The 26,238-nt window shown below is 41.9% G+C and overlaps 1 protein-coding gene across 2 annotated transcripts in view; it reads right to left on the bottom strand.

Moving 5' to 3' along the window:
- The window catches only part of Garem1 (GRB2 associated regulator of MAPK1 subtype 1), a 176,820-nt gene that overhangs the window by 110,626 nt on the left and 39,956 nt on the right, over positions 1–26,238 (bottom strand). The window lies entirely within an intron of this gene.

A 26,238-nucleotide genomic window follows, 5' to 3' on the forward strand; every position in this document is an offset into this window, starting at 1 on the left:
AACCAAGATCCAGAATGGGAAGTGATGTGTCTCAACGCACAGGGTTAATGAGCAGAAAAGTGGAATTCAGCTGTAGACCAGAAGGGTGCCAAAGCTTAGCTCTTAATCACTACAATAAAACTACCAAAAGAAAACTTCAGAGAGTTGAAGGAGTGCTTGACACTAAATGCATATATTTCCTTTTAAGTTCCATGCATCCATCTGCCAGTTCTCTCTGGCTTGCCACCAACCTTCCCAATCAATTAAGCATAATGAAGCTTTATAACATCCAGATGAAATTATTTCTTGTTTTAATACTCTCCAAAGTACCTTTTTAGCCTTCTGAAATGATGACAAACTATTGCAAAAGGGAAATCCACTTCTTGAAATGTAAAAGATGTTTTTCAGATGCTGACAAAATCTAGCCCATTAATTTTGGGTTAGTCATATTAAATGCCCAATGAAAATATCTGGAAAGGTTAATTCCTTCAGAGGGAAGACAGCTTTCCTCATTTTTTATGTTAACTTTAGTACAATAATTAAGAGTTATTAGTGATGCAACTGTATGCTTTGAAATGGCATTCGCAGTCCTCTTTAAAATGAAAAGATCCAGTACTCTTCCAATTATTAGTGAAGGCAGTAACAACAGTTTGGTTGTTCCAATCATAAGTAGGGAACTGACTTCTAAACCATTATGGTGATCTCTGAAACAGTTTTAATGAAAGAATATTTTATTTTGGGGGGTAGAAAACAAGACAAATATTTTATTTATAGGGTAGGAATGACCTGGAGGTAGTGTTCATTAGCAGGAAGGGAAGGTCTGATTCATGTCGGGGTGCATGTGTGTGTGTGTGTGTGTGTGTGTGTGTGTGTGTGTGTGTGTGTGTGTGTGTGTGTGTGTGTGTGTGTGTGTGTGTGTAGGGGCTTGGATTCTCAGACTCCCCTGCACCTCATGCTTTGGGAGGGTTAGGCTATTTAATGACAACATCTCCTGGTGGACTCATCAGCTCTTTGCATTCCTCAGGCATATTAAGGCAGGAAGGAAAGGTCTAGAAGCTCTACTCCAGGGGAGATATTAAGCAGTCCCCATAACAGCAGCCCCTAGAAGGGCGAGCATGCAGCAGGTGTGTTCAGCAGATCAGCTGCCCAGCAGCACTGTACCACCTCCACTGTGTGGTCTCAGGACCCCTGCTTCTCATTGGCAAGGGGGGTAACATACATAAACCCTGCTTCCCAGAGGAGACACGGTGACTGAGGATGGAGGGTATCATGGCTGAGTCCAATCTATTACGAGTGAGCAGAGAACTTCAGCCATTAAGTGTACAGTATACTTTCCCCCTAAATGTTAGTCCAACATAGTGATTTTAGGTCACGCTCTTCTTTAAAAGGGTAGGGAATGACCTTCTCAGTGCAGTCAGGGAGTTTGCTCGGAGTTGTACAGCTAGTAAGTGGGAGACTTACTTTGCATTTCTTCCTCATCTTCTGCCACAACACTGGCCTTTACCTGGGAAACCACTGGCAGTAACTCAGGAAATGGAGAAGCTGACCCTGGGCTTCTAGTTTCATTCATTTACTCAACCAGTACAGCAAGCATGTACCTGAGCACTTGGGTCTCATGCATCAGCAAATGACAACAAAAAGTACTCAGTGTCCATCAGATAGCCGATGTCACCAAGAATGGTGAATGATTGCACCATCCATGAATTATATGAGACATGCAGCTTATTAAAGGGAACATGAAGTATTATAAAGGGGTCATGAATGTCTGAGAGGGCAGGCTGCATGCTTTTTAAATTTCAAAATATTCTCTATCCATCTGTCCAACAAACCTTTATTTTTCTATTTATTTATTTATCTATTTGTTTATTTGGTGCATGTATGTATGTTTGTATACATGTGCCATGATGCCTGTACATACTTTATATTTATTTATTTATTTATTTATTTATTTAATTTCTGTGAGCAAGCAATGGAGGAGTTGGTAGAAATATAGAGGAGACCTGGTTCTGTCATTTCAGGAGCCCACAGTGTACTCATGTGTAATTCCGTGGGAGGGAGCACAAGACCCATGCTGTGTGCAAGAGATAAGCAATCTAGGCTGGGCCTGGTATTTCAGCAGAGATGAAGAAAGCCTTAAGAGGAGAAGAGAGCCGTTGGGCCTTTCCTGTGAATGGATGAACTTGCTCGGAGGGGAGGAGGAGATGGGAGCCTTCCGGGAGCCTGGGAACGAACACTCCCACTCCAGGAACATGAATCTGGAGAATTGGAGCCCGGAGGCCCAGATGGGAAACTCAGGGGGAGAGTATACTGCCACTCAGGGAGAAAAGAAAAATGCCATTTTCTGCAAGTCAATTGTTGTGTCATAAAGAACGTTTTAATTTTATTCCACAGTGGGCTCTAAGTGGCACCCAAAAAACAACTGCAGTCAACTTAATCAAACTGAAAACATAATGCTCAGTCCTGCAGTTTGCTGGTGTAGTAAACACGAGGAAGAGGCTCACAATGGCTTTCGGAGCCATAAAGTAGGAAGGACTAATGTTCAGTCCTGCAGTTTGCTGGTGTAGTAAATGCAAGGAAGAGGCTCACAGTGGCTTTCGGAGCCATAAAGTAGGAAGGAAGCAATGCCTATTTTTGAGCTTATGTCTTATTTTATTTTTTCACAACTGATCTGTGTGCCTGCTTTAGGCAAAATAAGTTTCGCAAAACTTGTCTGGAAATAAAACGATACAATAACTTAAAATATCCCGGGGTAGGTCACTAATAAAGACAGAAAATTAAATGAATTCAAAAAGCAAACATCTTTTTGTGATCTAATCATCCTGGTGCCTAACAATTATGTATGATGTTCTAACATTTAGCTCAGTGTCGTCGTAGTAAGAAGCCTAAAGGAAGCGGGTGTCACACTGCAAATGGATGTACACCATCCTGCAAGTTACCTGCAGCGAACATGCTTCTGGGACACACTTCATTCCCTTTGACCTTGTTCCCCTAACAGTAATCCATATGTGCCTTTTAAGGTATCCATATGTATATGTGTATATGTATACACATATATATTAACACTAGGTAATGTCAAAGGAAGTCTGCTTTAAAATAACGCTCAATTTCAAAATCCAAAATCAGTAGTTACGGGCTGCATATGTATAAGTGAGTAACTCTCCTCTCCTGGCTTACTGTATACACTTTTCTCCCAAATCACCTTCCCGTCATCTCTCAGTGTCCCCCCTCCACCAGCTACCACAGAAGCAGGAATGGCCTGGCCTGGCCTTAGCCGGCTCCTCCTTTCTTTCTCCTTTACAACCCCGCACATTTCTCCAGGGCCCTTAGCTACAGGCAGCTCTCCAGCTCATGCCATCAGTTGCTATTTCTATGTGGAGCACCTGGTCGAGGTGAGGCTGCTTTCTGCAGGGAAGGCTCCCCCCCACCCCCCACCCCCAGGTTTCAGGCACATAGCATATACCATACAGTCATTCCGTGACACTGAGAGAGAGTCAATTATGTTCCAGGTCCTGGCCAAACAGGAGTGAATAAACCAAATGAACAGAGCTGACCCTCTTCCCTTTTCTAACTTATTTAAATATCCCTACAGGTAAGAACATTTAAAAGTATAGCATCCTATTATTCTCTTCACACATCTTCAGCTGTCTCTGTTTATCCCGTGGCCCCACAGCCCAGAGTGTCTGTAACCTTATGTCCCTGACCCACATTTGACTCCCAAAGGGTTCTTTTCTATTCAAATATTTGCTCAATCTTACATAACTAGACCCTAAAATCACTTCCTATTCTTCTCTTTATATTCTCACCTCCATATGCCCAGCTCCTCACCCTACTGTTCTTAAAAACCAGCTCAAATGCCACCTACATGAGTGTCCTTCCATGTCAAGGCTAATCCTAACTAAATATCAAGCCCAACTTCACTGATTTAAATCACAATAATTCTGTAGCTTTATTTATAGTCTATGCTGGAATTGTACGTTTATTCTAGAGCTACGAGGTCAACTTTCAAATGTATGTACATAAATGTGCAGATAAAATAAATACATTTAAAAACTTGTCTTGCCTGGGCCATGGTGTCAGTTTCTTCCAGCCACCTGGAAGCCTCAGGCAGAAGGATTCTAAGTTGCAGGTCAGCCTTGGTTACAGAGTGAGTTTAAAGGCAGCCTTGGCTACACAGCCATCCACTGCTTCAAACACAAAAATGACAGGCTCATGAGTTGTCGGGCTTGAGAAGCATGATTTCAGGACGTAAGGAGAAAAGAGGTTCAGGATTATCAATAGTCTTCTTTGTGGTAGTGGATCTCACCAGATCCCACAGAATGCAGCACAGCAGGCCGTGCTTCCAAATATTCTAATATGTTTATCTTTATTTGGAATACCCTGCTCCACGTTGGGTCATGACTTATCATGCACCACATGACCACTCTAGCTTTGCACAGCAGTATAGCTATATACGTCTGAGTCCCAGTACAGGCATCTTCTGGTGTGCATGAATTACTTGTGTGGTTCAGAATCACTTAGCATTACATAGCATTCCCCACAGTAGAACACAAGTATGTCAAATGTTCCTTTTATTTTAAAACAGCAAATGAGGTATAGATTGAATAGAGGTAGAGATTTAATTCATTTCTAATAAAAAATCTAATAAAAATCTGAAGTTTGAAATGTTCTAAAATCCAGTATGTTTTTAGTGCTACCATGATGTCACAAGTGGAAAATTCCACACATGACCTCACATGAGAGCTGTAGTTGAAATGTAAGTCAGCTAAAAACACTGCACAGTTCTTTCAGGTTGTGTATCCAAAGTGTATATTAAATGGAAGAGAGCTCTGTGCTTAGACTTAGGACCTGAGATGTGTCTGCAAACATCGCAAACGTTTAAAAGAAAATCCACAATTCTGTAATAAGTGGACCCAGACAACTTATTACAATGTGTCCTAATATTAAACCTGTCTGCTCATGATTAACCAGTTTTCTCATTATGAATGTTAAGGTTAAGCCAAAGACTAATGCAGACATATGTCTGTGTTGGATTTGTTTGGGGGATGTTCCTGTCATATAGAACATATACTGAGTTTACAGAACAACTACAACAAAGAGGCCAAACACATTTGATTTTAATAATTCCCTAAATTGTGAGAATTAAGTCACTGTGGCAACTATAAAATTGAAGTTTATTAACAAATTCGCATTTATTCCTGGTGTTCCTAGTGCTATATTTCACACTGGAGCTAATGTCTGGTCAGGAACTCGGAGCGATCACACCACAGAACTGCTTTTACTCCTTCCATCTCCTAGAATGCCTGATCTTGCATGCAAACTCGTTTTTCCAAGTTGGCTTTCATTCCTGAATGATGTAATTTCGTCTCAGCACCTTCAATAAAACTCTGACTGTGATGAACACTCACATGTTGACAGATTACTGAAGTCCCAATCGAAATAATCTGATTTGTTACTGTTTTTGCAGTGAGAATCAACCACTTAAGTTGGAATTTTTATTTGTAGTGGACATCAGGGGTTGAACACTAAATATGCTTGCTCTTCTTTCCATGTGTATAAAGGAGCAAGGTGCCCTACTGCCTTAGTAGTTGGCCTTGCCACATTCCCGAGTTCTAGCCAATGGTATGTGAGCACAAAAGACACGGCCTACTTCCTGTCCTGGTCATACCCATGGAAGCGGTCCACAAGTCCATGAGAAATATTGATTTCCAGGAATACCTGGAACAAACCAAAGAAAAGGCAATGACAGTAGTCTGGGCTCCTTAATTGATACAGGGTAGAACAAACTGCCTGTTGCATGGCTGACCATGCCCTTCTGCTGGGGCATTACACTAGTGTCAGCTCCAGGATCCAGGATCCCCTTCCTGTTATAATAGTTAGCATTCCTGGAGCAAAGCTTCTATTAGCATAACCTTCAACACCAGCAGTCTCACAGTTACAAAAAAGGCTATTCTAGCAGTCTGCATAAATAAAAACTTCTCTGCCTGTTGAAAAGGTAGTTTAGAGGCAACTCCTCTGTTTTGCTGATTTTATTCTATAAATTAAGGAATACGATAAATATGATCTAGAATATTTTTAATTAATAGGTCTTTGCAGTTTCTCTATCTTCCAGACAGACAGACATTGTAGAATGTACCTGTGATATGTCTGTCCCAAAGGACTTTATAAACCACAGGATGAAAGGATGTGCATGTGGAAGGAGATGAGTCCAAGAGTAATCACAAAATTAACAACTAACATGTTGTCTGAGTTAAAAGATAGGGAGGGGCTCCAAAGAGGAAACAGCAGAAAGGGAAGGGAATTCCCAAAGAATTAACTAATTGGCAAGTAACCACCTAGAGGAAAAAATTATAAAGCCATCAGGAAGGATGTGGTCACGTGAAATCACAAGAGCCAGGTAACAGTCTAAAATTAGTGGGAACTGAAGAAACTGAAGTCCAGAGAACAAGAAGCCATGTTAGCCTCACAACTGAGCTCTGAGAGTGTCGAGCTAAAGACAGAGAACAACATCACCGAGACACAGGGACCATGTCTGAAGCTGCTTGGTAAGAGCCTGGGAATGTATCAAAGGAGTCAAGTCGATTGTTTTTTAAAAAGCTTCTGGGACAGAGAGCATGTGTGGAAAAAACACAATGAAACAAGCAGCATCCTAATCCTGGACAAACGCAGGAATGGTTTTAGGATTGTCTAATAAAAATATTCCGTGTGCCCCATGATCGTCCAAGGACGTGAGAGCATTTCTGTCCCACAGATAGCAGTTGTGACCTTCAGCACTGTGGCCTGTTTCTAGCATTATTGTTTTGTGAACAATAGTCTCCAGGAAAAAAAATTGATAACAGGCACAGTCAACAATAGTACCTTTTGACCTATCTGATGGTTTCAGAGGTAACTGTCCCCTGTGTGTACAGAGAGGACCCTGCAGCCCTTAGGGAGACAGTTCTGACCCCAAGCCATATGCACACTGTAATCTAGTAAGAACTCTAATCAGTTTCTACCTCTGGCCAATGAGATCAGGAATGTTGGGAGTGAGGTATTGGATGAGCAGGCGCTGAAATTTTCCCTGCATGCTAATGTGCAATCCAGGATTTGAAAAGGCCCAGGAGAAACTGTATCCCACTGAGTGACTCAGTTTTTGAGTTCTTGTACATTTGAGATATAAGTTTCTTACCATACATGAAACATATGCTTCATTGTGTAGAGACTTTCATTTTCTTGATATTGTCCTTTTAAGTAAAAAAATGTTTAGTTCAGATGAAGTCAAATAAATTTTTTTTTGTTATTTGTACTTTCATGAAATATTATTGTCTGCCATAAGGTCAAGAAGGACCATTCCTGTGTTTTCATAGCTCTATCTTTTACATTTAGGTCTCTAACTCGCTTCGGAGTTTGTATATGTTAGAGGTAGGGTCCAAATGCACTGCTGTGCTCGTGGATACTCAAGAGCCTAACCATCAGCTTTTGCAAAGGTGACCCTTTCTTCACTGAGCTGTTGTGCTCACTGGTTGTGTCAAAACCAGCTGTGCATACATGGAAGGGTCTATTTCCAGTCTTTCCACACCATTCAACTCCCTCATATTTCTATGATAATATTATACTGTCTTAATTAGTGGGAATTTATGGTAAGTTTAGAAAATAGGAAACTGAGTCTGACAACGTCACTCTTTGTCAAGATCAGCTGGGTTTTTCTGGGTTCCTTTTACCCAGGCTCATTTTAGGACTGTCAGTTTCAGCAGAGAACAAAGCGGTGATTTTGGTAACTATTTAATCTATAGATTGACTTGGAGATTACTATTTTAGAACTATTAATCTTTACAATCTATGAACAAGTGATGCCTTTCTATTTGTTTTGATCTAATTTTAATAATATACATTTTCCAGTAATAAAAGACCTATAATGCTTTTGCTAAATATGTGAGATTGTAATCATTCTTTCTGATAGCACTGCAAGAAACATTATTTTGCAGTGTCCACTAGGAACACACAGATGCACAGTTATTTTCTGTATGCTGCTCTTAATGTTCAGCAATGTTGCCGAACTTCTTGGTTCTCATACAATTGGTAAAAATTACATATTCTTTAGGATTTCCCATTGATAAACACAGGTTATCTGTAAACGGAAGTAGCTTTACTTCCCCATCCCAATTTGGACCCTATATTTTTTCTTCAGTACCCCCAGCTAGAATCTCCAATAGAATGCTAAGTGGCCACCATGACTCTCTTGGAAACGCTATCCTCCTCTTTGTTATTTATTCTTCTTGATAGATGGAAATTGATATGATCTTGGATGTGATCACTCCCCTGGTAGCACCCATCTCAGGCTCCAAAAAGAACTTAGGACTAGAATCTGAGGCCAGGGCTGGGGCAAACAGAAGAAACCTGGGCCAAAACACATCAGGAAAAATATAGAGATGATATCTTTTCTAAGGTGGGTATTAACAGGATTGTAATAATTTACAGTGGTGCATAATGCCATCACAAAGTATGGATAAGGCCACTCCATACCCACATTTCATTTAATAATCACACATGACTCTGCTCAGTTCCTCCTGGGCATCTCACTTTGGCAATGAACCTGTAGCACAGAAATTCTAGTTTCATGCAAAGCTTGGGAGATCACTGTTTCCTGAGAATGCGAAAGAATTCAAAGAATAGGAATTTAATTTTTTGGAGTAGAGTCTATGATGATATGCTAACCAAATCAGGAAGGTTTTTTTCCCCTTGGTCCCAGGATACTTCTATTCTTGGAAGACATTCTGATTAAGTATGCATATGCTTCTGTGCCATGCTGCCTAACTGAAGAGTTAGTTGACTTCTTGTTCTTTTGCTGATCAAATGTATCACATGTTTAGCATGTAAAGACAGACAGAGGCTAAGATCTCCACAGACAGACCTTTACTTTGAGTGTATACACATAAGACAGCTACCTAACCACTGTCAATCAGATCTGTAAGCCCAATGTAATTTTGTTTCCGCTTTGTTGGATTCCACAAGATTTCTGGACAAAACAATGGCTATATATAAAAAATGCATTCCAATGAAAAGAATCTTCGATATAAAGTTATCAATACTCACACACAGTCTGAAGAGAAATTAAGCAGTCCACTCTCACTCAACCCTTATGCCTCTTGGGGAAACCTGAGAACTTGTTTAAGTGTCTTCTACCTACCTGTCCTGCCTACAGCAACACCAAGAAACCTATGGCACCCAGGGTTCTCTGCTTTCAGATGAATACTTTATTCAAAGGCCCAAAGATTATAATTTTGAATTTTAAGCAAGTCAAAGCACCATGTTTTCACATTTTATTCTTTATTGTAAGAAAAAAAAGGAAAAAAGAGATTTAGTCCAAGTATTAACTAGTAATGTGTTCAGGGAACTTGCTAGTGAAGTGTAAGCAAAAAGGAATGCATGAAACAAAAGAGAGAAAGGATTAGGGATATACTGTTAGCTCCCTTTAAATAAACCAATGATAAAGGAGTGCTTTTCTAACAGGACATTTACCAGTTCTGATACCTACGTCCTTCTGTATGAAACAGTACTACACCTACTTAAGTCAAACCCTAGATTCTATACTCCAAAACTGCAAGCTGTAACTAGCTAACATCTTAAAGATAAGAATTCTATGGAAGGGAAGTTTTAGCAAACAGCAGGTGGGCTGTTGTGGTTCTCACATTTCTATAAACATTCAAAACCATGAGCCAGTGTAGTGCCCAGTGGGTAGTGCAGAATACTTCAGGAAAGGATCAGATTCATGAGAATGGCTTCATTGAAAACCCACCAAGCTACAGCACAGTCAGACTGCTGCTGGAAGCATGATAGATCCATGTTGTCACCCCTGCCCCCTTGTGCTTGGATACTCACAATCAGTAAGATCACTCTTTCAGTCTGAGTGGTATCTATAACAGAGGTTCTCAACATGTAGGTCTCGATCCCTTTAGGGGATCCAACAACCCTTTCATAGGGGCTGCATCAGATATCCTGTGTATCAGATATTTACATTAAAATTCCTAACAGTAGGAAAATTACAGTGATGAAGTAGCAATGAAAATAATTTTATGGTTGGGGTCACCACAACATGAGGAATCCTATTAAAGGGTTGCAGCATTAGGAAGGTTGAGAACCACTGCTCTAGAACACAGTGTGAGAAGATGCTCACACCACAAACAGTACACAGAAACTGAGACCCAAGTACAGGCAGGTGTCATCCCAGACTCCACCGGGCATCAAAGAGCAAAGCACCAGGCACACTCCTAGAATGTTTTCCTTCAACTCCCGGGTTCTAATAATTTATGAAGATAGGATGACTCCACAGGGTACATGGAAAGTAGTGAGGAATCCCAGAAATAACCAGGGACTTTGCCAGGCAGCTGAAGCTTAAATGGAGATTATTTACTTTGTCTGTGAGTGTGGTGTGTATACATACGCATGTGTTCATATCTGGGGACACACATGAGTACAGGCGTGTATGCATATGTACACATATAATGTGGAAGTCCCAGGCAGATGTTGGGAGTGAGTCTTCCTCCATTGCTGTCTACCTTATTAACTGAGGCAGGGCAAAAGCCTCCACAGCTCACTAAAACTCATAGTCTAGACAGCCAGTTTGCTTCGGAGATTCCCTGCATTTAACTTTCTGGGGTGGAGTTACAGGTGGGCCACCGACACTTGACCAGTGTGGAAGTGAGTTCTGGGGATCCAAGTTCTGTTCCTCACCTTTGACTGCTATTCTTGCCAAGTCATCTCTCCAGCCCTAACTGGTAGCTTTGTTATTAACAGCATGACTGTAAGCAATTCTTCCTGTTCTCTAAGCCATGCTAAGGAAGCCACCATGACTGGATGAGAGTGAAGAGCTTCAGTCCAGCAGGCCGTGGACAGGAGGCTCTCCTGGGACTCTGCTTTGCTTCCTCCCTCAGTCAGTAAGCACTCTCCCCTGTGACTTAGTTTATACTGTGGATTCCTTGTCCACTGAGAAAGATCATTGCTTAGGTGCAGTGACCACATTTTCTTTAACAACAGTGTGATTTGCTTCCAGTGGAAAGTCCAACAGTTGGTGTGTGTGTGTGTGTGTGTGTGTGTGTGTGTGGTGTGGTGTGCTCTTGTGTAGGGGGATAGGGGTCGGCATTGGTTGTCTTCCTTGTTTCGTCTTCACTTAATGATCCTAGAGCTCACTGACTAAAGTAGATAGCTGGCCACTGAGCCCCAGGGACCCACTAGCCCTGTCTCCTCACCCCTGGGTTATAGACTACTCCTGTGCCCAGTTTTCACATGTACTAGGGATCAGACTAAGACCTTCATGTTTTCTAGGCAGCCACTTTACTGACTGAGCTGTTTCCCTAGCTCCCTAACAGTTTTATTTCAAATGGGTAAATCGAGTCAAAGTTCAAAGTTGAGTTATTTCCAGTGTCATTTTGTTTCAACTTTAGCTACAGTGTCTCTTGAACTTCATTCCATGAGAAATAACTTGAAATGTGAATGAGTCAAATTTAAAATTAAACTCACCACATAGAACTTACACAAGAGGAACAGTCTTAGGAACATGTTTAAATTACATACTTGATAGCTTTAATACCTGGCTCACATTTAAGTGGCTTCCAAAAACTAAAACCCAGCCTTCAAAACAAAACCAAATAATATATAAAGAAACAAAACCTTGCATATATTTAAAGAAACATAGGTCAATGTTGAAACTAATGCTTCTAATATCAATGCACAAATGGAATGAATTTTAATAGTCTCTGTACACAGAACAGCTTTTTATTACAATGTAGCAGTGGAAGGGTTTCGTGTTCCAGGTGAGCTGCTCTTGCAGACAGCAGCTTTCCACCGTTCTACACCAGTGGCTTCCAAATACACACAACTGACAAACGGAAACAGAAAGGGCACCATCTATTAAAATGATGGAAACAGGCAAACACTTTAAAAATCAAATCAAATTTTATAGTCAGATAAAGGTCACAAGGAAATAAAGGTAGACAGGAAGTACACAGTATCCCCGCTGAGGTGCCACTTCTCAAAGCATAACCAGAAAATGAAACAGGATCAATGGCATTTCTTTCTAAATATCTAAAGCCAAAGCCAGGCAACAAGGCGAACAGAAAAGAAACAGGAGAGATGGCTTGCTGGGTAATGGTATGACAGGTATACGCCATGCAAGGCTGGCAACCTCAGCTTGATGCCCACGACACATACAAAATCACGAGGAAAATCAACTCCACAATGCTGCTCTTTCACCTTTCATGTGCTGTGGCTGTCACATGCTGTGACATGCATGTCCCTATGCATCATGCACAATAAAACACTAATAAGAAACAAAAGATTTTTTTAAGAGTTTACAATTATTATATGGCTAAACTGTCAATTAAGTTAGTACTACGGTTAGTTATACTTCCTAACCAGTTTTATTGCTTATAAATTAATCAATACAATTTTCTGTGGTCAAAGGTACCAAGGAAAAAGTAATTTTTATACCTAGTCCTAAAGGGTGAGTTTCTGAAGTTCTGCTCTGAAACACAAACTAATGGGTTTGGGGTGAGGCAAGACACACTGTGGGGCACTAACACACCATGGTGCACATATACCTTTAAAAGAGGGACTGTTTGAGCCGGGCAGTGGTGGTGCACACCTTTAATCCCAGCATTTGGGAGGGAGAGGCAGGCGGATTTCTGAGTTTGAGGCCAGCCTGGTCTACAAAGTGAGTTCCAGGACAGCTAGAACTACACAGAGAAACCCTGTCTTGAAATACCAAAAAAAAAAAAAAAAAAAAAAAAAAGGGACTGTTTGAATGATTGACAGTTTGTTAGCAACTGTGGTTACAGGATGCTACTTGAAACACTTAAATATGCCAAATTAAATAATATTTTAAGAGAGTTCTCAGACATGGGCTAATACGGACAGGTGCCTTTGGACTGAATAACTGCTGCTACCCTACCGAAACTCACTGACTTCCTGCATTGTCTCGATCAGGAATGGTTCAGTTTTGCTCAAAACCTACACAGTGCTATGGTTTGGCTAATACATGAGCCTCTAAAATTATGCTGTGAGGTGAAGGCTTGGTCCCCAGCTGGTGCTGCTGGCAAGGGGTGACAGGACCATGGGTGTGCTAACTTCATGTAAACGTATCCACCGAGGAGCTCATAGCTCCATGGGCTAACTGGAGGTAGAAACTAATCAGAAGGTGCTATCTGCATTTTCCTGTGTTCTCTCTCTGCTTCCTGGACACCATGCAGTGAGCAGCCTCCTTCACCATATGTCTTTAATGTCACCTGACTGAAACCAAACAAGCCTTTCTACTTCTAAATTGTTTGCGTAGGAACTATGTCAAAGTGACAAAAAGCTGATTGAAAGACCAGCTGATATAGGGACAGTCAGACCGAGCTAAGCACTGACAAATCTATCAGGCTGACACTGCTGGCTGGCTATATTCTCATCTGGATGTGGGGTCTCAGCTGGAGGGCTAACAACCTTGTTTTCTGACTGTGGGCCAGAGACTGCTACTCAGTCAAAGGCTAGTCTGGGGCCTTTTCTGTGGCCCTCCCCCCATCTCAGCAGCACAGCACTGTCTCACATCAAAGCCCTCTCACTCTCTGAATACCTCTAAGACCTGCTAGAGAAAGAACAGCCTGACTTTAAGAGGGCATTTTGAGTAGGCAGGCCTACTTGGGCTAATTGTCCCTCAGTGTACTGGCTCTGTGTTCTCCTGGAGTTCCTAGGTTGATGGATCTGAGAAGACAGTCATGCAATTAAGATAAAGCTTCAGAAATAACATTAACATCTTTATAAAAGGAGCCCCAGAAAGCTCTCTTGTTCTTTTTGTACCACTTGAGGATACAAGGAGAGGCCAGCAATCTGCAATGAGAAGGCCTTCCTGACCCAACCCAGCCATACTGGCTACCTGACTTCACATTCCCAGCCTTCAGAGGGATGAGACTTAAATTCCCATTAACATAAGCCATCTAGTCCTATGGCATTTGTTATACCAGCCCAATCTAAGATACTCCTTAATTTAAAACAAAACAAAAGGCCAGGAGATACTACTTGCTTTAAAGTAAATTAATTAATGATCCTAATTAGATCTATGGAATCCATTTGCCATAGATGCAACATAGTGCTGATAATACCAAATGACAAAAGGCAAAGGACCATCTCAGAGTCCTACCCATCATGGATGCTAATTCATGAGGGAAGCCAGTCCTTCAAACAAGGCAGATACAGAATTCAACTTGAGTATTATGGGTACAACTTTATGTTTACAAGGTAATTTTCGAATTACCTTGCATACAATGTGACTCTAGGCATACAAATCAATCAAAATCAATGAATACTTTGAGGCATGATCATATCATTGCTCCTTTGCCTGAGGTTTGAGAGGAAGAGCAGAGAATGAGGGCGACGTCTTCATTAATATCACAACCAGGCCAACAGGATGTGCCTCCCTGACTCTGGAGACAAACACAGTCTTCACATCAGATAAATGTAATTGAGAGATGAATGCAGCCAAAACCAATTAGTTTATGTTTAAGAATAAAATTTGAAGTGATTTTCACCAGTTTCACTTGGCTTTTTAAAAGCTGATCGTGCATAACTGTCAACGTCTTAAATAGTTTGAGAATTCTTGCCACACACACTATGCCTAGGTTGTAAGGCTTTCTTACTTTGCTCTTTGACTCTAGTTTTCAACCCTAACCAGTAAGAAAGAAGACAGAGGAGTAGCCTGGGGGCTGAGGAGAAGAGAGGGTGCTGGGGTCAGAGAATGTTCTAATTCTGAAAATACCAGGTGCTGACACTGGTGGAAAGGAATATTATCGGCGCTCACACACTTCTGTCTCCTGGTTGTATCTAATGTCTGACCTACTTTGAGGAACTAACCATTCCTTGGAATCTCCATACTAGACTCTTAACTGCCACCATGGCTAGGATTAAACTTCCCAATTTGAGGGAGAGGCTCAGATTTCTCCCTGTGGTATTCATCTATCACCAAACCATACACCTTCTGGGTTAGGAAAGAACATGAACATTTTCAGCAGTTGAGAAGATGGCTTAGCATACTGCTTGACTAGGCAAGTAAGCATAGCTGAGTTCAACTCTAGGAATCCAGTTTTTAAGCTATAAAAAGTTGCATGTGCTTGTAATTCCAGCACTGGGAAGGCAGAGACAGGAGGACCCCCTGGGCACACTGGCCAGGGAGGCCAGTGCTCCTGGCAAGCTCCACACTAATGAGACGTCTGTCTAAAAAACAAGGTAGGGGCTAGAGAGATGGCCCATCCTAGTGTCAATCCTTAGGACGCACATAAAAGCTATGTGGTCTGGCGGCCCAGTTGTATTTCAAGCACTCAGGAGGCAGAGATAGGGTATTCTTGAAGCAAGCTGGCTAGTCAGACTAGCTGTGTTGATGAGATCCGGGTTCTGTAAAGAGATCTTGCCTCAGTGAACAAGTCAGGAAATGATCAAGGAAGACTCCTATGAGCCAATGGCTTCCACACACATACATGTGTATCTCACCACACATACAATATGCAAAAAAAAAAAAAAAAAAAATCCAAGGTAGGTGACACACACACACACGTATGGATGTACTCATACATATGTGAATCCATATGTAACCGTCAGCATTTCCATTTCCCTGGTGCAGGGTACAATCTAAAGCTAGTCACGGGAGAACTATACAATACTTAAGTGGTTTCATATATACAAATGCTTTGTGTGGTCTAGATGTCTCCACTACAGTCTTACCACCTTGGGTCTTCTTAAACTATTCTTATTTGCACACACTGAGGCTGAGGATAGTCTTCCCAACATTCATTTTGCTATGCGTGCTCTCTCTGAACCCAAGGCCTTAGCCATGCTAAGCAAACATTCTAGACTACCTTCTATCTACCCATTTAAGAGAAATTCTTACAAATACTCCTGAGGAGATATACAAAGAACATTCAGTACAGTTGTACCCACGGTCATTTGAAAGCATTATTTATCTGAAAGTCCTGGGACCACATATATACTATTAGCTGTTCTGTTAGCAAGTGTATTTAAAGTTTCACACGTGTTAAACCTTTTCTCAGTTCAGTAAGAAACATCCCACTCTGTGCTTTAGTTTACTTCTCTATAGAATGCTGATGATCATAATAAAAGGGCCGACCGTGTAGGCAGCTGTCATCATGAAATTGTTCCTATCCATACAGGCCCAGTACATTTGAGCCGGTATGCCTTATCTTTATTCTCAGTCCCTCTCATCTCCCATTTCCCTCATCCAGTCTCCGCTCTTCATGTCTGCCCACCACTAACCACTTCACTGCTTCTGGATGCTCCTAGATGCAGATTGGCTACTGTTGTTATTATCCTACTTAGACAGCCTTGATGACTCTTCTCTGCTCAGAAAAAAAGGTCCTACCTCTATGAGGTAGAGTATGAATCGTCCTCCTCCCCTGTCACCCCCACCCCCTGTAGCCCACCTACAGCCATGGGAAAGTATGATGCTAGCCAGAGTCAGAGTAGAGCCACTAGCAGAGACTGGTAAAGCCTCTGCCCTGCTAGCTCAGGAGGAATGGTGTCTCCCAAGCTAATCTTATTGCCAGAGGAATCATTCCTCATTTAACCAGCCCGAAAAAGAAATTCCAGAGTCCCATCTGTCAGTTCCACAGGGTTCTGCTCTTCCGTATCTCCCTCTAAGGTTCCCACGGGCACTCCCAAGCTAGATACAAGCTACTTCCTTCTACCAGAAAGGTCAGTATTAAGCTGACTGAAGGGTGACTAAATAGGAGCTTGGTGTCATGGAGAGAAGCTGGATACAAGTCGTGATCTGACTTGAGCTGCAGTAGCAGGATGGAGGAAAAGCTTAACGATCCTGAGCAGGCTCTTCTTCTCTGGACACAGTTTTCCTCACAGATGAAAAATTAGAAATGGGAGATAAGAAGTTCTAGCATGTGGTTACACAGCTAAGGGGAGCTGACATTCTTCTTTCCCTTGCTTTATTTGGTGACAACAGTATATAGCATCCAGAAGAGAGAAGCTGGGCACTGTGCTAGTTATTGTTCTAGCACATGGCCTCACCTGGGTTGTGGAGGGCTTGCATTCCTAGAAACTGTGCTAAGAAACTGGACATTCTTACACTACAACCTACATCTCTGCCTTCTTCACCCCCTGACACCCGCCAAACTCTGTCCTGTCTTCACCAGCTCTTTCATCCTAACAGCCAAGCATTGTCTTCTTTTGTTAAGACCCACCTGCAGCCTACTCCTGAGGACTTAAGCCTCTTAAAATCTATCACTGCTTCTTGCAAAATCTGTCAAAAGTCTGACCCTAACTCAAGGTATCGTAGCACCCCTTTTTCAACCCATCAGGCTAGAGGTTCCCTTCCTGGAACTGACTGGCAACTTGACTTTATCCACATGTTTACTGTCAGGCGTGCCAAGTACCTCCTGGTCTTGGTGGACACCTTCTCAGGGTGGGTAGAGGCATTTCCCACTACTAACAAAAGGGCTCAGATAGTCTCTGCTCTTCTCCTCCAAGAGATCATCCCCCGATTTGGTGTCCCAGCCTCTCTCCAATCAGACAATGGTCCTAAATTTACTTCCCAAGTCTCCCAAATACTATCTAGGGCCCTAGACATCCCCTGGCATTTTCACATTCCTTACCACCCTCAATCTTCTGGTAAGGTAGAAAGAACTAACTGCTCTTTAAAAACCACTCTTGTTAAGCTATCATAAGAACTTCACCTTGATTGGGTAAAACTCCTACCTCTGGCTCTTTTTAGGTTACGAGCTCTCCCAAAGCGACCTCTCCTCCTCATTCCCTTTGAACTCATGTATGGACGTCCAGTCCTAACTCCTGGTCTTTCACTTAAATGCTCTCCCCTCGCAGACCATCTACTTACCCCATTACTTTGCCACCTCCATTCTCTCCTATGGAACTTTGCTGACCACCATCTGCCTCGGCCATACACTGTCTCCTGTCCACTGCCTGTCAACATTGGAGACCAAGTCCTTCTATTCCCCTCCAGGTCATCGGCTCTCACCTCTCTCTCTCAAATGTCAGGGCCTTTTTAAAGTAATTCTTGTGACCCCAACAGCTGCTGAACTCAAGGGACTCTCTCATTGGGTCCATCTGTCTCACCTCAAACCTTTCATTCCTCCACCTAAAAATGACTCTTCTTCATACACATCAATCTTAACAGGACTGTGCTCTGTTAAGCTCCAGAAGACAACGAGACCGCCCACCTTGTCCCCAATCCCAAAAAAATGAGACTCCACTCTGGCAGCTGAGCTTGACCTCACTGGATTAGACATGGGTTTCTCGTCCTCCCCCTGTTGTTCATTTCTATCCAGGGTAGCCCTTACATCTGGAGATTCGAGGTTCAAGAAACCCCCATAGATAACAAACAGTCTTTCCAAATAGGGTCAGGAAACTGCTCCATAGCTGGATGCCAGGAACCAATCCAAATTGCTATCATCCTGGTATCTGTAATCCCTTCTAAATATTATAATTTCTATATTTGCTTTCTCTTTGACTAGACCAAGATTATTGTAGAAAATGGCCAGACGAATATGGGGGCTGCCCATATTGGTCTTGTCAGATACATATGGTAGAATCACGGATCAATCACTTCTTTAATCAACACTGCAAGACACTTTTTCTACATACAAGACCCATGGGATTCCAGGTGGGAGACAGGAGTTGTTGGTAAGCTCTACTGTAAAAATCAGCCCGGGTCCCCAGTAAGTACCATCCATATCCAAAGAAAATACATCTCAATTGCCCAACCTCTGGATATCGGAAAAACAGGGGAGATAGTAGATAGTCAAGCACTCTTCCGAGGTCCTTACCTCTTTGACATCACCCCTCATAAATGGCACTAACTTGTCATTTCGCCTTTTACTTCAGACCTTGACCTCAGCATACCAACTCCTTAATGTCACCAGACCTGGACGCTTTAAGGACTGCTGGTTATGTGCACCCACTGGAACTCACAATTGTCACTTACAGTGTCTCTGGTGATATTGCCAAGTAACGTTACCTCACTCTTTGTCAGCTGCCCTGGCTCCAATGTCGTCGTGACTCCATACCTTACCTCTGTCTCTCTCTTTGGTGTTTTAAGGCCTCTGGGACTCATTTAGTGGGAATGCTGAGCTCTCTAGACTGCAATAGAACCATAACCCTTGATATATCATCTCTGCCACAATGCCCTACAATCCAAAACACATCAATTCTTTGTGGCACTCAGGCATATCATCACCTATCTGCCAGCTGGTCAGGAGTTTGCAATTAGTACTTCTTTTCCCTGAACTGGGAGTAATCCAGGGAAATGAGCCCCTGCTAATCCCAGTTGTAGATATGATAGCTGCCCAAGAGGGCAGTCCAAGTTGTGCCACTCTTGGTTGCTACAGGAATAGCCATAGGTATTGGTACTGGAGTTGCAGGGATAACGACTTCTATGACCCAATATAATACATTCACTTCCCAGTTTCAAAGAGATTTTCAAAAAATGTCTGAAACTGTGCTTACTATCCAAAAACAGATCGATTCTTTGGCAGCCGTGGTGCTTTAGAACAGACAGGGACTAGATGTCCTGACAGCTAAAAGAGGGGTCTTTGCCTGTTCCTCCAAGAAGAATGCTGTTTCTACATCAACCAATCCAGGATAGTAATAAATAAAATCCAGGAGCTATAGTCAGACATAAAAAATTTCAGGGACCATGAGACCTCCAGTTCTGGGATTTTTGAAAACCCCATATGGAAGTGGATACTCCCGTTTGTAACTCCTTTCCTAGTCATCTTTCTGGTGTTATTATTTGCTCCCTGCCTTATTAATCTTGTTTCTACATTTCTTCAACGACAAATACAAAAAATTTCTAACCAAACTATTAATCAGCTCCTGTTACAGGATTACCAGCCGCTGCCCACAGATGAGCCACTGTCCACAGAGGAACCTGATGTGAACGTTTACCAAGTGGATCCCAATGGTGAAAGCCAGCTACCCCCCATTGACAATGCCCCTAGACAGCAGGAAGTAGCTTAAGAGACATGACACCCTTGTTCCCCTTCCCTTTTTCTTTCCTTCTCTTTATAATATCAAAAAGGGAGGTATGTTAGCACCAGGGCCTCCAAAGCCTGTGGAGTCGCATGGGCGGGTCTCACAGACCTGTTGCCAGGGCAACAGCCACCATATTCCCAGAATCCATTGGGCTCACTTCCCACCTTTACCTATGGCCACTACGTCAGAACCCATATATCTCTCTCCCTCCTCTCTTTCCGCCACTGCCCCCTCTCTCCTTCTCAATTAAACCTCTTACACATGGAACTGTTTGGGCCTAGTGTGGTATGTTCTGACGTGACCCGCTGTTCTAACACATCAACATATATTATAAATATATGTTTTATACACCCCCTACATACATACCTAGATATATACATTCATTCTCTCTCTCTCTCTCTCTCTTTCTCTCTCTCTCTCTTTCTCTCTCTCTCTCTCTCTGTGTGTGTGTGTGTGTGTGTGTGTGTGAGAGAGAGAGAGAGAGAGAGAGAGAGACAGAGAGAGAGAGAGAGAGAGAGAGAGAGAGAGAGAGAGAGAGAGAGAGAGAGAGAGAGAGAGAGAGAGAGAGAGAGAGAGAGAGAGAGAGAAACCTGGTCCTCAAACACTTGAACAGATTAAGTATGAAAAGATTTTAAGATTTGGAGAAGGCTTTGCAGGTACAAGTCCTTCCACTCTACAGATGGGGCCATTTCCTTCTCTTGGTAAGCATCACTTCCCCAGAGTCCTTATAACTGAAGTGGCATGTCTTATCTGTGGGCCTGTCTTCCACACTAGGCTGAGAGCAGAAGTCTTAGCAGCACAAGTACTTTGTACCAACATTCACTTTATATCTGTGGACTAACCTCTGGGAGCTTCCTGTTACCCATTGTAACACAGGATAGAAGTTGTTGGGGGAAGGTTGCCAGGAACCATTATGAACAGTTTTGTTGCTACACATCAAAATGGTGATGAGATTCTGGCTTGGGAGAAGTTAGAAAAAACATAGACATCTAGACTGATCATACAGTGTTGACTTTTCTTTAAGCAACAATTCTGAGAAAAACAGCAGCAATTAGGTGTGGATTCAGAGAATTTTAGAGCTCAAGTATTTTTGTTTGATATTTGAGGAAATGTACCCAAACTTCTCTGACTTGTGACACCAGTAAGACCAGACCTCAGCTTCCAGCTCCTGAGGTGTAAACCTTAAGCCCCTGAGAACTAAAGGTAACAAGGTGCTCAGGTTTCACACATGAACGTACACAGTTCACCTCAACTGCCCATCTCAAAGCCACTACAGGTAAAGCCCATGTGAGTACAGGGAAAACTGGGCTGGTCTTGATGGAAGACCTAGCCTGACCTTCAATATGTGTTCCTGGTTGCTTAGGAGATCCAGGAAGGGGCTCTCCTAATCAGAAATGTGACAGCATTCTTTCATAATCTGCCCGGAGGACTAAGGACAGAGGATGGCAAATGTGTTCAACAAATCATAAGTGCCGTGCAGGTGTTGGCTGGGGATGAAAAGCGACATAAGGCAGATTGCACTAGTTTACCCTAAGTCTGCACTTCAGCAGTAGATTAACCACTAGGGAATGGCTGCCCTGACTTTCTCTCTTTCTGATTTTAGCATTTATCCTGCTCAGGAAAATTACATCAGTGCAAAGGATGGTGTGTGGGTTTTGAATATGGATTAATTCTAATTTCCCTTAGTCTCTATTGTCAGTGTATACAGTCACATTATCACTGTCATGTGACATGACTGCTACTTATATACTTAGAGGAACATGGTGTCACACATTGGCTGAATGTGTGCTGGTAAAGCTCTGAGCCTTTCAGTTACAAGGAGTATAACGATCATCAGTATAATGATCATCTAGATCTTATCTTCTATCCAAAGGAGACATAAGGAAGATGCCTGACTCAAAGAATTCCTCCCATCCCCCGAGTTATAGTATTTTTCTCTTCATCCCATATTGTTTCCTATTTGGTACCTGACTATAAACCATAGGCTGTTCATTAAAAAAATAGAAGCAGCATTCAGAACCCCACAGGAGGCTTTTCATATGCTAAAGAGCGATGATGAAGAAAAGGCAAGATAAATGCTTGCCTTGTGACTCTGAAATAGAGTACAGAAGTAGCTCACAGTTATGCCCCTTTCAACATTAAATGCCACCGATCTTTATAAGGCCAGGATATGTACTGACACATAAATACAAGAACACAATTTAATTTTCTCATGGGATGCATGTCAAGGAGCCTAGAGTTACTTATTCTTAGACCTCAGATGAGAGGAGAGAAGGAGGACCATGCGAGGTGTGTCCCTGGGTGCCAGCAGGACTGCACAGGACTGGTTAACATAAAGCAACTTACCAGCGCCTGATACATTTCAAAACAGAAAGGAAAAGGATTAGATTCCAAAATAGAATTAACTCTACTGAGAGATCGCATATATTTGGAACCAGATGAAATCATCCTGTGTCCACAGTGTGTTCGGTAGAATCTTTAAAGGAGAGCTTTAAGTACAGCTTTCCAACGCTATCAACTTACATATAAACAGAACTTGTAAACATCAGACGTTCTGCCTACTTTCCTTTGTCAAACATCCTTCTAACATTCTCTTAATTCAGCATGTTGTCAAATAGCACTGACTAGGCACTATTCTCAGTAACTAAACAGAACAGGCCCTTGTTCTGTGCTGCGATCTGGCACAGACAACATCTACAGAGGCCAGCCTTCCTAAGGGTATATCAGAACAGTTCTAAAGAAAGATCACAACAGCAAGGCCCAAGAAAAAAGGCACTTAAAATTCTGTACCATTCCCAATTTAGTGTTTGTGATTGAGTGAAGGGTCAACTCCATGATCGCTTGGCTCCTCGTGCCACTATTTTTACCCCAGTGGGTTGGCATACATTAATTAGTTGCTGCTCAAATGTATCTTCCACTCAGTGTGCTGAATAGATTCCCAATAAAGTTAGCTTTTAAACTCTGTTAACTGAACAGCTCTTGCTTAAGAAATATATTTTCTCCCCTAGATAGCAGGTAGTAGGAAACAGGGTTACTTACCACATTCATTTGGACACTTACCAATTAACAACTGTGCATACTTCCTATGGAAGATGTTTCTGTTTTCAAATGCAACTTATCATTCTTTTGGGTAAACAGTGATTCTAAGTACATCCATAAATACTGAGGGAGAAACTCTGCCTCCATAGGCTGTTGAACTACTGGGTTCTCATTTGATGGTCACAGGAATTCATTTCCTGCTCTGTACTACCTTTTGTTTTAGAATAGAAAGTAGGGAGTTACAGAAAAGCAGAGATTAATGTGCGTGAAGGAAGCATGATGTGGTAGCATACATCTGCAGACTGAGACAGTAGGACTCATGCGAGCCTGGTATACAGTTAAGTTCCAGGAGAGCCGTCCAGAGCTATCTAGGAAGAGCAAGAAACAACAACAACAACAAAAAGGAAATGAGAGATAAAATAACTGCTGGTTTTGTGGCCAAATGCAATGCAAGTCAACAAACAGCAAGTGAAGGCAAACAGCCCATCTCCTCAGAACGCAGATCTTAGGCAGGTAGTCTCCAGGCAAGCTGACTCTCTTTGCAGGAGGAACTGCATTTACCTAAGTTTCTCCAGAGTTCTCAGTGAGCGAGCAAGAACTTCCCCAGTGTTCTCTTTCACGGGTGGTCTCTTTAACTTCTCTTTGAACTAAAGGTTTATGGCTCCTTGTGGACCTTAGTCATTAACATTCTTTGATTACTTCTACTGCTTTTTATGACCACTCCTATTTTCCCCTTTTAATTCTGAAGTCCAAGGAGAAAGTAAAATACTCAATTAAAGCCTGGCCAATGACAGACAAAGCAAGATTACTTAAATACTGTATTTTTTTTTTAATCATTAAAATACAAATCCCAGGATCCAAGGCAAAAGGAACACAAGATAGTTAATTCTGTTTTTTTATTTTGCTGTTGCTGGGGATTGAACCTCTAACCATGTTAAAGCCAAGTGTTTTATCACAGAGTTATGTTCAGCACGATGGCAATTCTGGACTCAAACTGTGCTTCATCTTACTATATATAGGTTTATTCTTCCAATTTCCATTCTCTACTTCCTTCGTGTCTCCAAATATATCACTACCATTCTTATTCTATGGCAATTATCCCTTTAGATCTCCTTAGAGTGCTAGGTTTCATCCACACAATCTGTTAAACAATTTCATTTATGGCCTCCTAAATTTATTATTGTTCTTCTTGCCCCAGTGTGGCCTTGGAGCTTCCAGAAGCACCAAGAGAGGAAGGTCGTCTATAGTTGCACTGCAAAGTAAGTAAGTCAGGGGCTCTTCACTAGTGAAGTTACGATGTTCAAGACACACATATATGTCAACTGAATGATGACAGCTGCAGCCATGAATTATTTTTCACAAACGAGGCCAAGGTCTTTCTAAAGGTCTACAGCTATATAAACTCTTTCTTCAAGTTAATATGTGAGGAAATCTCAAGACCCAAGAGAAGAAATAAGTAGTCCAAAGCCACCCTGTTAATGAATGACTGAGGTGGAGAGAAAGCCAGAGCACCTGCTTCATGGGACTTGACATGGACACACAGAGCTCAATTCTGAAATGAGGAGATATGGCTGTGGTCTAGAAACAAGGGCTTGTATTATTACATTGCGTCACATCTCCCAAATTAAAATCAGATATATGCAGATAAGGGTACTCAGCATTTAAACTTAAGCGTCTAAACTTGGATAGAAAATCTGGACTTAAATTCACTTAGACAATTCAAATGACTCACAAATATTTCCAGTTTTCCTTCCAACCATAAAAAATGTGACCTTTCAAAAAATGCCACATTATTTATGGCTATATTAAACTTACACTTTCTAAAATTGAAAGCTAAATCTTTAGGTCTAAAAAGTTCCAGCAAAATACAAGGAATGAGGAAAGAGGGGTTTAGTGCAATTTCAGTCTAATTGTGTGCAAGATAACGGCCACATATGAACATATGTGCAGTATAGAGTGATGGGAGACTATATAGTGGGAAAAGAAGTTATAACTTTAAAAAATATACAAAACTATTGGAGATGCAGAAATCTTAGAGACACAGAACAAACACCTTGACAGACCATTAAAACAGTTTGGCTGCTTCTGAGTGAAAAGGGTTGAAAAACTGACCTTGTAAGTTTGATGGATTTTGTATGGCTCCAGAAGGCTGCATGTTAGTCAGTAAAGGCTTTAATTAAAATAAGGTAGTGAGCTCCAACATGGGGCAGATGGCTTTTGGAGAGGTCTAAATCTAATCCTGTTGTTATTCTCTCTTCTCATTCTGGTGGTGGGACTTGGGCCACAACCTGGAACACAGGGCGCCTCGCCCTCCCAGACAGAGGGGATAAGGTGGGAATGGATATATGACCTAAATGAGAAATCCTCAAGCATCCTGCCTTGCAGTCCCTTGCAGATGTGTCTAACTGCTAGATGCATGGAGCCAAAGATGGACAGAGATCCAGGCCAACCCAAGTTACAAACTTATTAAGATTTTCTTTCTTTCTGGCTTTGTTGTTGCTGTTTTTCATAACACTATTATATTCTCAAGCCTACGTTTTAGAAATGACAATACCCTGCTACAGTGTCAAAGGCCGGAGCTCCCTTTGTCACCTTCTTGCCCTTGGGTTCCTGGGTGGTCCCATATTTTTCCTTTTCTGATGATATGCTCAATTTTGTTTTGTATAATTTGCAGGGTCGTAGCAAAAAGTTTGGGACTAAAAAAGCATTTAGTGCAGTATATCTTATGCTTCTCTACATATAGCCATCTCCTATGAAGAAATGATTCTTTGGAATGAAGATCAGAGGCTGGGGTGATGACTCAGTGGGTAAAAGTTCTATTCCCAGGGCCTGCATTGTTAGAGAAGTAACTCCCGTAGGTTGCCCTGCCCACACGAGCACCATGGGATACAGGTCTCCTAAAGCAGGCACACAAACACATGCATGCATGAATGAAGGAAAAACAAGTTTAAGGGGAAGATGGCAATGATACCTTCCTGTTCTTAATTTCAGGGGTGAGGAGGAAGGGGGATCTAGACAATTTATTGTCTCCAGTCTGTGGCGTGGGCTGACTTTCACTCTGTCCATCTATATAAGAGGAGTGACAATTAAGTCCTGTCTCATAGTCACACTTCTTTCATAAACGGACTTAATAAAAGAACACATCACTTCATATTGGCTATTGGGAATGTACTGCTTATCTCCCATGACAGTTTAACTAACTTT

This window comes from Mastomys coucha, unplaced genomic scaffold, assembly GCF_008632895.1.
Source record: "Mastomys coucha isolate ucsf_1 unplaced genomic scaffold, UCSF_Mcou_1 pScaffold13, whole genome shotgun sequence".
Lineage (NCBI taxonomy): Eukaryota > Metazoa > Chordata > Mammalia > Rodentia > Muridae > Mastomys > Mastomys coucha.